We start from the raw sequence: 14,820 nt of genomic DNA, 5'->3' as shown, positions 1-14,820 counted from the left end.
CGCAACAGCTGCAAACGTTATTATAAAACTCCGTACTTGCTTAGAAAGGAGAACGCAAACACTCGTGTCGGGAGGAGCAGCCGGAGCACACGCTAGAAATGTCATCAGATTGAATAAAATAACAGGGGGCTAACTTTACGCTTTCTTCCTTCAGCGTTCCAAGTTGCTCTCTGCATCAAGGGACGCAGCAAAACGTCGTCACTGCGAATATCGACTAAAACATGGCTCAGGTCGATATGCCTTACGTACACGTATACGTAAACACAAGCGGACTGTGCGTACTGCACCACGCTCGAGGCTCTAACGTGACGGTACGCACAGAACGGCTGACAGACGGCAGCAATTTTTTTGAGGTCTATGCGTAAACACACGTGGACCTCCGTAAACTGAACTTTCCTCGCGGTTTTTGAGAGCTAAATGCAGTTTGAATTAACAGTACTACGTGAAATTAGTTTTCTAAAAGTATTTCATAAAATTTTTCTTGTATTCGATGAGCAATAGAGAGAAATCTCACACCATCGTCTGTACCTCACTTGCGTAATAGAGGAGGTCGTGATCGGTGCGGAAAGAGTGCAAAGCATTACCGCGTCATACTAACGTTGAGCCGGGGTAACTGTGATCAGGAAGGCGGTCCCCAGGGAGAATCACAGGCGTGTGCTGATCCCTGCCACTGCTCCAAACTGGGGCAGATGGGGCTCTCAATTTTTGGTAGTGGGGGATTGCGTAGCTGCTTTCCCCCTAAAGGTGAAATTAAAAAAAAGGTTTGAAGTATAAGTTTCAGGTTTCCTGCGTTGAGGTTTCGGTGCGTTGTGTCGTGGTGGTTAAAGCATGCCTGTTTTAACTTGCGCGAAAGCAGTGTTCATACTATATATCGTCTCATCAGGCCTTTTAATTGCGATAGATTCTTTGAATGGTTGATGACTCGGATAATGTCTTTGACGTTTTCTTGCATTACGTGACAAAAATTCCAGAGCCTGAAAATCATGCTGTATGTGTTGTTGCATCCGGAAAAAGGAATCGCAGTTTTCATTATAAAAAAAATCTGCGCGAGACAATCAGGACGGGATAGACCAAAAAGATCTCGTGCTGTTTTTATGTTGTTGTCTCGCGCTGTTTTTTTTTATTATGAAAACTGCTACCAAGGAGCTCAATTTTACAAACTTCGCGATTTGCGCTGTATTTAAAAGCTAATCTTGGTTCCTGCTGTTCCGTGACGTCACAACCCGGCATGAGCTCCTCGTCACGTGCTCGCGTAAAATATCGAGACGTTGCTATGTCAGCTCCGAACCATGAGTTGGTGTAGGGGCGGCAGTAGTGAGGTTAAGAAGAGAGATGCTCGACGCCCCATCCTCCTCCCCAAAAAACAAAAATAAATTTCGCCTACTACTACAATACATAACTTGCACGCGACGTCGCTGTTGCTGTGGTCCTGCTGAGCGGCCGTATTTATGAACAGCAACTTAAGCAAGCTGGGCGTGTGAGCCGCATGATTGCAGTTTTTTTTTTTTTTGGGGGGGGGGGGGGGGTGCATCATGTCACTGGTTGGCACAAGGCAGCCGTTGAATGTGGCGTACTACTTAGAGTTGTTGGAAGCGCGTTCTCGCTACGATAAGGTGCACTTAATTGCGCACAGAGTGGATCCGTTCACCCTTACCCAGAATAGAGACTACTTCAATTATCTCTGCCATCCTAGAAGTATCGCATGGTGACATCATGAACATTTTCGTTTTCAGCACCGATTTTGTAACTTAGGCGAATGGAAGGCTTTCAAATCACTGCAGTGGAATCGCACAACTATTCGCCAGTGGCTGGGAAAAGAGCCTGCCTGGTAAGCTGCTTGCCGGCCGTAGAGTGATCGTCTTTGCAGATGCAAGTTTAATGGTTAAACAAATTCATACATACGCCAGTCCCGAGTTATCAAATAGCGATGCATGAACGCTGCCTAATAGGCAAACGCTGATGTTTGCGCTCAGCTTTCACGCGAATACATCAAAGTGCTCACGCGGGGGCACATCGGTGTATGAGAATCATTTCTTAGCAAACTATGGCAAATTTCAGCGTATCTATCTATCTATCTATCTATCTATCTATCTATCTATCTATCTATCTATCTATCTATCTATCTATCTATCTATCTATCTATCTATCTATCTATCTATCTATCTATCTATCTATCTATCTATCTATCTATCTATCTGTCTATCTATCTATCTATCTATCTATCTATCTATCTATCTATCTATCTATCTATCTATCTATCTATCTATCTATCTATCTATCTATCTATCTATCTATCTATCTGTCTGTCTGTCTGTCTGTCTGTCTGTCTGTCTGTCTGTCTGTCTGTCTGTCTGTCTGTCTGTCTGTCTGTCTGTCTGTCTGTCTATATATCTAGGCGCCCAGGACTTTTAGCTCTCCGGGCCGTTTAGATAATGGTATCGATACCAAACTTGATATGGCATAACAGGACTGTATGAAGAACATATTTGACTAGTGATTTATTTCATGGTCATGCTGCTCCTGCGGTGGTCAGTTCGTTCACATGGCATGTTGCAAAACTGCTATGGTATGGCATGATTGCATGGCGAACACAAGTGACAGACTAACATAAAAATCATGGCAAGCGCGTCATGTAACAACATGACTACATGCCACGCTTATGATGCACTCGCGGCCATTTCGCTAGCGTCCATATAGCAAGTTTGGTATTACGCTACCTAAATAAATGACGAAGGTATGTGACTGGTGCTAACATGATAATCATGAGATGCGTGTCATGTAAAACATGACTACATGCCACACTGATGATGTGCTCGCGGCTGTTTCACTAGCTTCACTTATAACAAATTTGGTATTACGGGACGTGCAAGGATGATGAAGGTATGATATTGGTTCAAACATGATAAACATGAGATGCGGGTCATGTAACAACATGACTACATGCTACGCTCATGATGCGCGCGGCTGTTTCGCTAGCTTCACATGTACCAAATTCGCTATTACGTGACGCGAATGAACGACATAGGTAAATGACACACCCAAACAGGATAGTCACGACATGCGTGTCATGTCAAAACATGACTAAACGCCACACTGATGATGCGCTCGCGGCTGTTTCGCTAGCTTTAGATATGCCAAATTTGGTATCACGTGACGCCAATGGATGAGGAAGGTACGTGACTGGTGCAAACATGATAAGCATAAGATGTGTGTCATGTGAGAGCATGACTACATGCCACAGTCAAGGCACCAATACATTTCGACGTGACGCGGTGTGTGCTCGCCGGCGTTCATTTAGTCGCGTTGCGTAAGCGTTGGCACGCCAGGCGCCGGACTTGCCATATACTCAAAGGCACGCGCCGTGCTGTGTCGCTGTGACGCATGTGCGTTTCAGCGTGTCCGGCATCCCTCTGTCATGAAAAGAGGGAGATGCAGTGTTTAGAGTTACCGTATATGCTAGCTTTAGGTAGCAGAGTTGCGCCACTGTTTTCCGGACGCCGCTCGCTCCGCCTAGAGGAGTTCAGCGTCCCTATTCGCTGAGCGCCATCACGTGGTCGTAGATGGTTCATTTGCACTGCGGAGAAGCCAACGCTACGCAGATTCCGGGCAGATCAAGCGGGATTGACAACAGCTGTTGTCATTCTCGCCGCGCTTCTTCGGTATTGTAGCCATGCTGCCTGTTGGTCACGAGAAATGTGACAGCGAATGCATTCTGTGTTGAATTGTACCACGTAGAGCCCATGTGATTAGACGCTGGAGCAGCGGGTGTTACTATAAAAAGATTAGTGTTCAGTCGGAAGGAATAAACTTCTGGCCATTGTCTTCTGCAGGATTTTCTCTTGGGGGTTGCATTATTGCATCGCGGTTTAAGGAGAGCGAGAGCACTGGTCTAGTTTGGGTGAAGGCAAGTGCTGTTGTGGCTTGAGGTGGGCAAGAGCCCATTTTCCACTTCTCTTCTGACGCCCATTCGCTTGGTTTTTTTTTTTTCTGTCCACGGCACCGCAAAACTTGCTCTATTTGTATTAACCACAAATGCAGTAGCGAATACGTTACACATGCAGACTTGGCCAGCGTGTGTCAGCTGCATACGTCCAAATAAGTCTGGTGGTTAAAACGCTAAAAAGAAAGGGCGAACTTAAACTATAACTACAGTGTAGACCGCTTATAACGTAAGTCAAGGGAGTTGTAAAAATTCACGCTATAAGCGGTACCGCGTTATAACCAAAGCATGCTTTTTTTCGGCCTTTGCCTATGTCAAAAGGGCAACCCAGCTTTTAAGAGCAATTTACTACACTTTTCACTCGCAGACACATTCAAAACAATCACAACACCGCACGGAAACAAAGTTCTCATGTCCGGCATCAGCGGAAGAACGCCGTTATTTTCGTCTGGCGATGCTTGCGAACAGCGCTGCGAACAATTTCGTCCTCCGCAAAGCTTAAGCACTGAAGCGATTTCTCGCTCAAACTGTTTTTCGTGCAGTACGTGTTGACTTTAGCGAGGTATTCCAATGCGTCTTTTCACGGGTAATCTGGTTCTGGTGTCGGGTCGACATCGCCTTCGCCGTCCGACTCGTCGTCCGCTGCAACCTCCGCACTACCGCGCACCGCTGCGACGATCGCGTTATCTGTGCTCGCTTCCTCGCAGACAGAAAGCTCCGACTCCCCGGCATCGATAAATTCTTGCAAAGTGTCGGTGGCGGTTACAAAGTTGCTGTCAACGAGGCAGGACTACATGTCGTCAGTGTCGCGGGTCTCATCGGCGAGCGACGTGTCGCTCTGCTCATCGTCTTCCAGAGGCTCTGCATTGCGCACGAAGCCTGCCCTCTTGAAACACTTGTTTATGGTATCGGCCTTTCCCTGCCACCATGAAGCGACCACCATGTCAATTGCGCCTCTTAAGTTCACTTTAAGAGGCTGCTGCTGCTGCATGCTCAGCAAAACTCTCTCGCAAATGCACTTTTTGTACAGCGCCTTTACGGTTGCGATGACACCCTGGTCGAGAGGGTGACTTTTTGCTGTAGTGTTGGCGAACAAACACTTTAGGTTGACTGCGGTCAACTTCGGCTTGACGTTGTGGGCCGTCCAGTTGTCGCGGATAAGTACGACCCACCGCTTCTCTGCCACCATATCCTCATCAATCTTGCAAAGCCAGCTGGTGAACAAATCCTGCGTCATCCACGCCTTTTTATTGGCTTTGTAGGTCACTGGTAGGCACTCTCGCTTTTTAAAGCAACGTGGCCTTGCCGATTTACCTATGACAAAGAGGCACCGCTTGTCGCTCCCGTCCAAATTGGCGCAAAACACTACAATTATTCGCTCCTTTGAGACCTTGCGGCCGGAGCAGGCTTCGCCTTTCAGTGCAAGCGTGCGGTTGGGCAAAGGGTTATAAAATAAACCAGCTTCATCGGCATTATAAATGTCTCTGTCAGTATAAGTCGACAGCATACTCCCCGTGTTCAAGTGAAGCCAGACTTCGTTAGACTCGTCGTCGACAGCGCCGCTTTCTCCGCACAACACTTTGCAGCTGATGCCATGGCGATCTTTGAAACGCTGAATCCACCCGTTGAGTGGATTGAAGTCGTCGTGGCCTAAAAGAGCTCCGAGACGCTTGGCCTTTTGTTGGAGCATGGGGCCACTTACTGGGATGCTCTGAGCCCCAACTTCGCGGAACCACCTCCACAGCGCTGCGTCCACGTCTTCGTATTTTGACGTACGTATTCTCTTCCGTGACAGGGAAGACGAATCTTGCTACAGTTGCTGCCGCAGTTTGTCCTTGTTTTCGTAGATGGTCGACACGGTCATGTCGGAAACGCCGTATTTCACCGCTGCCGATGCCTTCTTCAGGCCATTCTCAATGTCCCTTATGACGCATTCTTTAATCTCCAGCGATAAGGCACGGCATTTTTTCCCACCGCTTGAAGACGTCGCCGACGCCATGGCGACAGGAGCTACGCAACACACGTGCTCTGGGCTCTCTCTCAGACGGCAACGACACGGCGAAGCGCACACAGCAAATCCAAAAAGCATGCTACCGCTTCTCTCCCCCACTCCGCGCAGCGCGCACCCGGATTGGACGCTGCCACGGTCACCACGGTGACGAAAACACGCTCCCTCCTTCCCCGACTCTCTCCCTACTGTACCCTCTCTTCTCCTCCGCAATGTATGACTTTTCGCGGCGGTCTCCACGTGCGCCCTCCCGCTCACACTCGCAACGTTCCGGCGCGCCGGGAACGCCGCCGGGAACGCCGCCGGGAAACCGTGCCGACCGTGCTCCGTTTGCCTATTTTATGGTCGCGCGCCTAAAAACTCCGCGCTATAACCGGTATTCTCCTTCGCGCGCCTACGCAATAAACGGTCGGCCTATACATTGAGTTCTATGGGCGACATATTGGTTGTCAAAAAAAAAAAAAAACCCGTTATAACCGGTCCCGCGCAAGAAAGCGGTTACGTTATAAGTGGTCTGCACTGTATTCGAATTGGCAATGTGTTGCTGCTAGGTTGTGAATTGAATGCAGCTTTGAAACCTTAAGAGAAAAGAATGTTGGACATGACAGGGTTGTTGAACAACGATTCACATCAATTGTCATGATCCGCGATCGTACTACGAGCGTAATACGAGAGCCGCTCGTAACGCGGGACTCACATGGCCACTCTCGATCGCTATCCAGCTCGATTCAGTTGAAGACTGGAAAGCTTTAGCTGGTTAGCTCACACAGTCTGCGAACGAGCCCAACGCAATGAAAATATTCCATCCCTCACTTCCTCATAGCGATCAAGATTGAAAAAAAAAAAACAATAAGCCCCACTGTGGTGGTCTAGTGGCTAAGGTACTCGGCTACTGACCCGCAAGTCGCAGGATCAAATCCTGGCTGCGGCGGTTTCATTTCCGATGGAGGCGGAAATGTAGGCCCATGTGCTCAGATTTGGGTGCACGTTAAAGAACCCCAGGTGGTCGAAATTTCCGGAGCCCTCCACTACGGCGTCTCTCATAATGATATGGTGGTTTCGGGACGTTAAACCCCACATATCAATCAAAGAGTGAAAAATAATTAAATAGGAAAAACAGCGCTAAAGAAGCCGAAGCTAATGTGTGACCTACTATAAATATATATATATATGTATCACTGGTTCAACGAGCTGACTCACGTTTTTTTTATTATTACGTACCAAAAACGTCAACATACAATCAAAACATCCAGATGTGACCAAAGCAACTAAGTTTTTCTAGTGCTTTCATAAAAAAATTAAGAGAAAAGAAAGCGAAAAGAATGAGTAAAGCAATGCTAGTACTTTGAAGCGTGACTGGTGCTCCTACGCGGGTGGTGAGTGGCTTTCCCGCAAGACATTTGAACCCAACATTGCGTATCTTGGCGCAACTCTGCTACCTAAAGGTAGCATATACAGGAACTCCAGCTGTGTCGTCTGCGTAACGTATCGGCGCGAATTGCCGCCTGTCGCATTTCCCGTCGGCTGCCGTCGGGCCGCGCCGAAGGACGCTGGTCGCGCCTGGCGTCTGACTATACATTGCTCACGTTTTGTTAAAGTAGCGTCGCTATGCCCAGCGTGCACGCGCATTAACGCTATATTGGAGTATATTAGGGCCCTCATGATGCGCTCGCGGCCATTTTACGAGCTCCACATATACCATATTTGGTGTTCCGTGACGTCAATCTATGATGAAATATGACCGGTGCAGACTTGATAATCCTGACACTCGTGTCATGCAAGAATATGACAACATATCAGGCTCATAGCGTGCTTGCGGGCGTTTCGCTAGCTCCACATATACTAAATTTAGTATCACGTGACGTGAATAGATGACGAAGGTAAACGACATATGCAAACATGATAATCATGACGCCGAAGTTATGTACGGCATCACTTACCTTCTCGTCGTAACGTTGTGCTGAATTTAATGAGACATATAAACATTTCAGATCCGTGCTTCGCATATCATCGATTCCCACTGTACGTGGGATCTGCCATTTTTATTTGATTGCGCCTTCCCATTTGCGTGTTCCTGTTGTGATGACGTTTATTCGAGCCGAGAAGTCGCAGCGAGGTCGCAACGGAAAGTGGGCGTACGGCAAGTCTGGCAGAGGCGGCACAAACTCTCGCGCAAGCAGAGCACGGGCTTTTTGTTGTCTTCCGAAGGCGCATACGCGTTGGTGCGTATGCTCCACTACAATACCCCCGGGATGAAGGGTAGCCATCCTGGCGACTCAGGGAGTAGGCACAATGATGGGGTCGTAGTAGGGCTTGAGACGGTCGACGTGTACGGTCTCGCGTCCTCGACGGCGCAAATCTGGTGATTGTGTTAACGGCTCGATGATGTAATTCACCGGGGAGGTCGCGTCAATGATACGGTACGGACCATGGTACCGGGCCAGAAGTTTGGAAGATAGGCCAGGAACGTGTGGGGGCACCCAAAGCCACACAAGGGAGCCAGCACGAAATGTAGGAGCTATGCGGTGAGCGTCGTCGTGTCGAGTCTTTTGTAGACCTTGAGCCTCACTTGTCAGAGACCGAGCCAACTGACGGCAGTCTTCAGCGTATCTGGCGACTTCCGAAAGCGGGGAGCACTCAGATGCATCAGGGCGGTACGGTAGTATAGTGTCAAGGGGGTGGGAAGGTTCGCGGCCGTACAATAGAAAGAACGGAGAAAAACCGGTAGTCGCTTGCGTCGCGGTGTTATAAGCGAAGGTAACAAAGGGCAATACAGCGTCCCAGTTAGTGTGGTCGGAGGAGGTGTACATCCTCAGCATGTCGCCAAGTGTGCGGTTGAACCGCTCAGTAAGACCATTTGTCTGTGGATGGTATGCGGTAGATTTCCGGTGGATAATGTTGCATTCAGCGAGGATAGCTTGGATGACCTCCGACAGGAACACTCGACCCCTATCACTGAGTAATTCCCGCGGAGCACCATGGCGTAGAATGAAGCTGCGGAGAATGAAGAGTGCAACTTCGTGGGCGGTCGCTGCCGGTAGAGCTGCAGTCTCAGCGTAGCGTGTCAGATGATCGACTCCGACAATAATCCACCGGTTTCCAGAGCTACTATATGGGAGTGCGCCATAGAGGTCTATACCCACGCGGTCGAATGGGCGAGCCGGGCACGGCAGCGGCTGTAACATGCCGGTAAGGTGCCGCGGAGGTGTTTTGTTCTGTTGGCAAGTGGTGCAAGACTGAATGTATTTCTGCACAAAACGATACATTCCTCGCCAGTAATAGCGTTGGCGCAGCCGTTCGTAGGTTTTCAGGACACCTGCGTGAGCACTTTGGGGATCTGCATGGAAATTCATGCAGATGTCAGAGCGCATATGAGTTGGGACAGCAAGGAGCCACTTCCGACCACCAGGCGTGTAGTTGCGGCGGTACAGAATGTTGCCACGTAAGGAAAAGTGGGCTGCTTGCCGGCGTACCGCTCTCGTGGAAGGGACAGAAGATGGATCGGTAAGGTAGTCGACTAACAAGGCAAGGTATGGGTCTTTACGCTGCTCCGAAAGCATGTCAGTGCTGTCGAGTGGTGACAAGGTGGTAAAAGGGGGTGACAGAGAAGCCACATCTGGTGTTAATGGCGATCGGGAAAGTGCATCGGCGTCCGCATGCTTGCGACCGGAACGATATACGACACGGATGTCGTATTCCTGCAATCGAAGTGCCCAACGGCCCAGACGTCCGGACGGGTCTTTCAAGGTGGACAGCCAACATAGAGCGTGGTGGTCTGTGACCACATCGAAAGGACGGCCGTAAAGGTACGGGCGAAACTTCGTAAGCGCCCAGATTATGGCCAAACACTCCTTCTCTGTCACGGAGTAATTCAATTCAGCCTTCTTAAGAGCGCGACTTGCATAAGCGACTACGTATTCGGTTTGGGTACCTTTCCGTTGTGCCAAAACTGCGCCAAGACCAACGCCGCTTGCATCAGTGTGAACTTCTGTGGCAGCAGTAGGGTCGTAGTGGCGAAGAATAGGTGGCGAGGTCAGCAGGCGGCGCAGCTGGTGAAATGCGTCGTCACATGCAGGTGACCATGCAGATATACCTTTGCTGTTGGAAAGCAGACTAGTCAGAGGTGCAATGATGGACGCGAAGTTGCGCACGAAGCGACGAAAGTAAGAGCAAAGACCAACGAAACTTCTTAGGGCTTTCAGTGATGTGGGCATGGGGAAGTCAGCGACAGCTCGAAGCTCATCGGGGTCCGGAAGAACACCGTCTCTTGTGATGACATGTCCCAAGATGGTTAGTTTGCGGGCTGCGAAGTGGCACTTCTTGGTGTTAAGTTGTAGGCCTGCAGAAGCTAGACACGCCAGAACCTCGTGGAGACGACGAAGATGTGTCGGGGAATCAGCTGAAAAGACTACGATGTCATCTAGGTAACACAAGCAAGTTTTCCACTTGTGGGCCCGCAATATGGTATCTATCATGCGTTCAAACGTCGCAGGCGCGTTGCAGAGCCCAAATGGCATGACTTTGAACTCATACAGGCCATCTGGCGTTACAAAGGCTGTTTTAGGGCGATCACAATCAGCCATTCGCACCTGCCAATACCCAGAACGCAGATCCAAGGATGTGAAGTACTCGGCGCCTTGTAAACAGTCAAGAGCATCGTCTATTCGTGGTAGCGGGTAGACGTCTTTCTTTGTAATCTTGTTTAAGCGGCGATAGTCCACGCAAAATCGAACGGTGCCATCTTTTTTCTTTACCAGAACCACGGGTGACGACCAAGCGCTTTGAGAAGGCTGTATGACTCCACGTTTAAGCATGTCATCTACTTGCTCCGTAATGACGCGGCGCTCTTCGGCAGAAACGCGGTAAGGACGCTGTCGCAGAGGCGAATGTGAGCCGGTGTCAATAGTATGAGTGACAGTCGTGGTGCGGCCCAAAGCGGGTTTCTGAAAGTCGAAAGAAGAGCGAAACTTGTTAAGGAGAGCAACAAGTTGGCTGCGATGCGAGGGGGGAAGGTCTGCGTCAATAGCATCGTCGAAGGCTGGTGAGCTTGATGGCTCAGACGCCTGAGTGATTGCGGCAATCTGACATGGCGTTTCGTCGGGAAGAATAATATCATTGATATGGTCGACAGGTTGCACATATCCTAACGTTTCACCACGAAGCAAGCCAATGGGGTAGTTGCAGTGGTTGGTAACCAGCATTACGGTTAAACCAGACGCAATCGTAAGAACGGCAAATGGGAGCACGATGCCCTTGCGTTCAGTAAAAACAGGGGATGGCGTAAATACCACCGTGGCGTCAGGTTGCGCCACACATGAAAGGCTAATAGGGACTGAAGCTTCCGGAGGCAAGGTGATGTCGTCGTCAGCGATGAGTTTGCAGAGCAGTGGTGAATGGTCGGGCGATGGAAACTCACAATTTGGCACTAGGGACACTTCCGCACGGCAACAATCGATGATAGCTTCATGACCTGATAAGAAATCCCAACCCAGGATGAGGTCATGAGAGCAAGATGGTAGTACGAAAAATTGGACGATGTACAAAACGTCTTGGATGACGACGCGCGCCGTACACACAGACGAGGGCTGAATGCGTTGCGCGCTAGCCGTGGACAGCACGATGCCACAGAGAGATGTGGTCACTTTCTTCAGTTTGCGACAAAATTTTGCGTTCATCACAGAAACGGCGGCCCCAGTATCAATTAACGCTTGTGTGGCGATTCCCTCAACATTGACATCAACAACATTTCGCGGCGAAAATGGAGGCCTTGATAATTGCGCAGAAGTTGCAGTTCTTGCCTCTGGAACTGCACTGATTAGTTTCCCTCCTCAGGAGGTGGTCTACGACGCATAGGAGATGGTGATCGGCGACGAGGAGATGGGAAACGAGAAGTTGATGGGCGACGATCCGAGTCAGAGTGCCTCTGTTCGTATGCAGACGAGGTGGCCTGCTGCGACGCATAGGTAGGAGTTCCAAAGGAGGCGTACGCAGGTGTGGGACGGCGGCGGCAGTAGCGTGCAATGTGGCCAGCGATGCCACACGCGAAGCAGATAGGACGGTTGTCATGGGTGCGCCACTCATTAGATTGACGGAAAAAGCGAGGTGAGGGCCTGTAAACCGGTGGCGCTGCCGGAGGAGTTGGAGCCGATAAGGCGACTGGATGCGGTGGGGGCCGCGCGACCACAGCTGCGTAGCTGAGAGGTGAAGGCGGCGCAGTTGGTGCGTAGCCAGCAGTTGAGAGATCAGATGGCACCGAAGTGCACGGGTAAGAGGCCGGAACTGTAGGGAGTGCATTGCAAATTTCAGTGCGTATGGCCTGCTGCATATTCGAAGGGAGGCTTGTCGTGGGCGCGTCACTATGCGGCAGCAGGGAAAGCTGTCGGGCGACTTCCTCCCTGATGAAGTCTTTAATCTGGTTCGACAGAGTTCCTTGGTGAACGTTGCCATTGGCGAGTGCGACGGCCGAGATGGAATCTGGTGATGGAACACTCTGTCGGGCGATGGAACGCTGACGACGCAATTCATCGAAGCTCTGGCACAGGCTTACGAGGACCGCCACCGTGGTCGGGCTCTTCGCCAGCAACATCTGGAATGCGCCATCCTCGATGCCTTTGAGAATATGTCGAATTTTCTCTTCTTCAGGCATGGATGAGTTAACACGCCTGCAGAGGTCGAGCACATCCTCAATATAGCTAGTAAAGGTCTCACCAGGTTGCTGGGCTCGGTGGCGCAGACGCTGGTCAGCGCGGAGCTTGCGGACCTCTGGTCGGCCGAACGCTTCGGTCACGAGGGTCTTGAAGGTGGACCAGCTGGCGATGGCGGTTTCGCGGTTGGTGAACCATAGCTTGGCGACGTCAGCCAAGTAAAAGATGACATAGGCAAGCTTGGAGTCGTTGTCCCATTTGTTGCTGGCACTCACGCGTTCGTACAAGGAGAGCCCGTCTTCGACGTCTTGCTCACCACTGCCGCTGAAGATTGGTGGGTCCCGCTGACGGGTAGCACCGGGGCAGGTCGACGGGGCAGCCGATGGTGCTGGCTGGGCTGGGACGGGCTGGTGGGCGACTGCGTCAGTCATGTTTCGCGGTAGTCTTTCAGGCAACTTGCGAGAGCGGAGCTCCAGGTCTTCTTGGGGATCTCAGCACCCTCCACCAAATGTGATGACGTTTATTCGAGCCGAGAAGTCGCAGCGAGGTCGCAACGGAAAGTGGGCGTACGGCAAGTCTGGCAGAGGCGGCACAAACTCTCGCGCAAGCAGAGCACGGGCTTTTTGTTGTCTTCCGAAGGCGCATACGCGTTGGTGCGTATGCTCCACTACACTGTTTTATCCTTAACATAAATGAATGTAGGTGTGTGTGAACGCAGCACTAAGAATTAAATCACTGCTTGTAGAAAGTCATCGAGAGGGAGCCGCATTCGGATTCATCTACATAAACGGGTGCCTTGATCTTGTTCAGCAGCGGAAATAGGCGACGAAATTTATTTATTTTATTTACATATACTGCCAATCGCAACAGGGATTATTGCAGGAACGGCACATACATTGCGAAAGGGCAAGATTTATACAGAGGGTACTCACTGAATTATTATAATAACGAGTGAGACAAAGCCGACAGAAATACATTTGATGACTACACCAGTACCACTAAAATGCATTCAGTAGCATAGGACATCAATTCCAACTAGTACTGAAAAAAAAGAACAGTGAGCACTTCAAACAGTGGACAAGAAAAAAACAGAGTTCGTCAATTCTGATGACAATAACTAACATTCGAGCAGGGATGAAAAAGTTTCCAATGATTGACTGTTTGTTATACTGATTGGCAAGTTATTCCACTCGCAAATTGCTAGTGGAAAAAAAGAATATTTCAGACAGTCCGTCCAGCATTGATAATCATTCAGTGTCTGAGAATGCTTTTGTCGTGTTGGCCTTGTTTCTTTAAATGACATGTACTTTGAACTGTTTATGTTTAGCTGTTGGTGAACTAACTGATATAGGAATTTCTGCTGTGCCAGTTTAGCGCGGTTTTTTATTGTCAAGAGACCTGCTTTTTTTGAAAGTTCTGTGGGTGAGTCAGTTATTTTGTACTTGTTATAGACCAATCTTATCGCTTTTCGTTGCATTCGTTCTAGGGCATTTGTGAGATTGTTTGTAAAGGGAAACCACGCGACGTTTGCATATTCTAAGACAGGTCTGACGAACGCTTTGTAGGCTAGAAGGTTCGTTTCAGGTGGCGCGGAAGCGAGACTTCTACGAAGGAAAAACAGCCGTTTTAATGCAGCTGATATGTGACATGACCAACGTGGATATCCCATCTAAAATCTTGCGTTAAAGTTAAACCTAGATATTCGTGTTCAGTCACTACCGGAAGTAGAGAGTTATTTATAACGTAAACAAATTCAGATACTGGCTTTTTTCTTGTTATCCTCATGAGAGCAGATTTTTTAACATTCAGGGTCATTTGCCAAAGAGCACACCACTTAGATATGAACTGCAAGGCATTGTTCAGTTTTACATGATCTTCTGAGGCGTTAATTTCCTGGTAAAGTATACAATCATCGGCGAAAAGCCTCACATTAACACCAATGCCAGGAGGTAAATCATTAATGAAGATTAAAAATAAAATGGGGGCCAAAACACTGCCCTGCGGTACACCTGACGTAACGTTGGCTACGGTAGAACTTTCGCAATTGACTTGCACATACTGTGTTCGGTTACTCAGATAATTGTCGATCCAGTCAGTAAGTGGGCCTGCGCCTATCGTTGCTTCTAATTTTTTATAAGTTTTTTGTGTGGCACCCGATCAAACGCCTTTGAGAAATCTAATAGAATTAAATCAGTTTGTTTTGTACAGTCTACATTGAGGGAGATGTC

At 49.3% G+C, this 14,820-nt stretch overlaps 1 pseudogene; it reads left to right on the top strand.

The window, feature by feature from the left end:
* The first annotated feature begins 590 nt into the window (after positions 1-590).
* Positions 591-740, top strand: LOC142804324 (U1 spliceosomal RNA; annotated as a pseudogene).
* Positions 741-14,820: the final 14,080 nt, after the last annotated feature.

Source organism: Rhipicephalus microplus, chromosome 3, assembly GCF_043290135.1.
Source record: "Rhipicephalus microplus isolate Deutch F79 chromosome 3, USDA_Rmic, whole genome shotgun sequence".
NCBI lineage: Eukaryota > Metazoa > Arthropoda > Arachnida > Ixodida > Ixodidae > Rhipicephalus > Rhipicephalus microplus.
The sequence above is the reverse complement of the archived record's forward strand: the minus strand, read 5'-3'. Positions and strand labels throughout refer to the sequence as shown.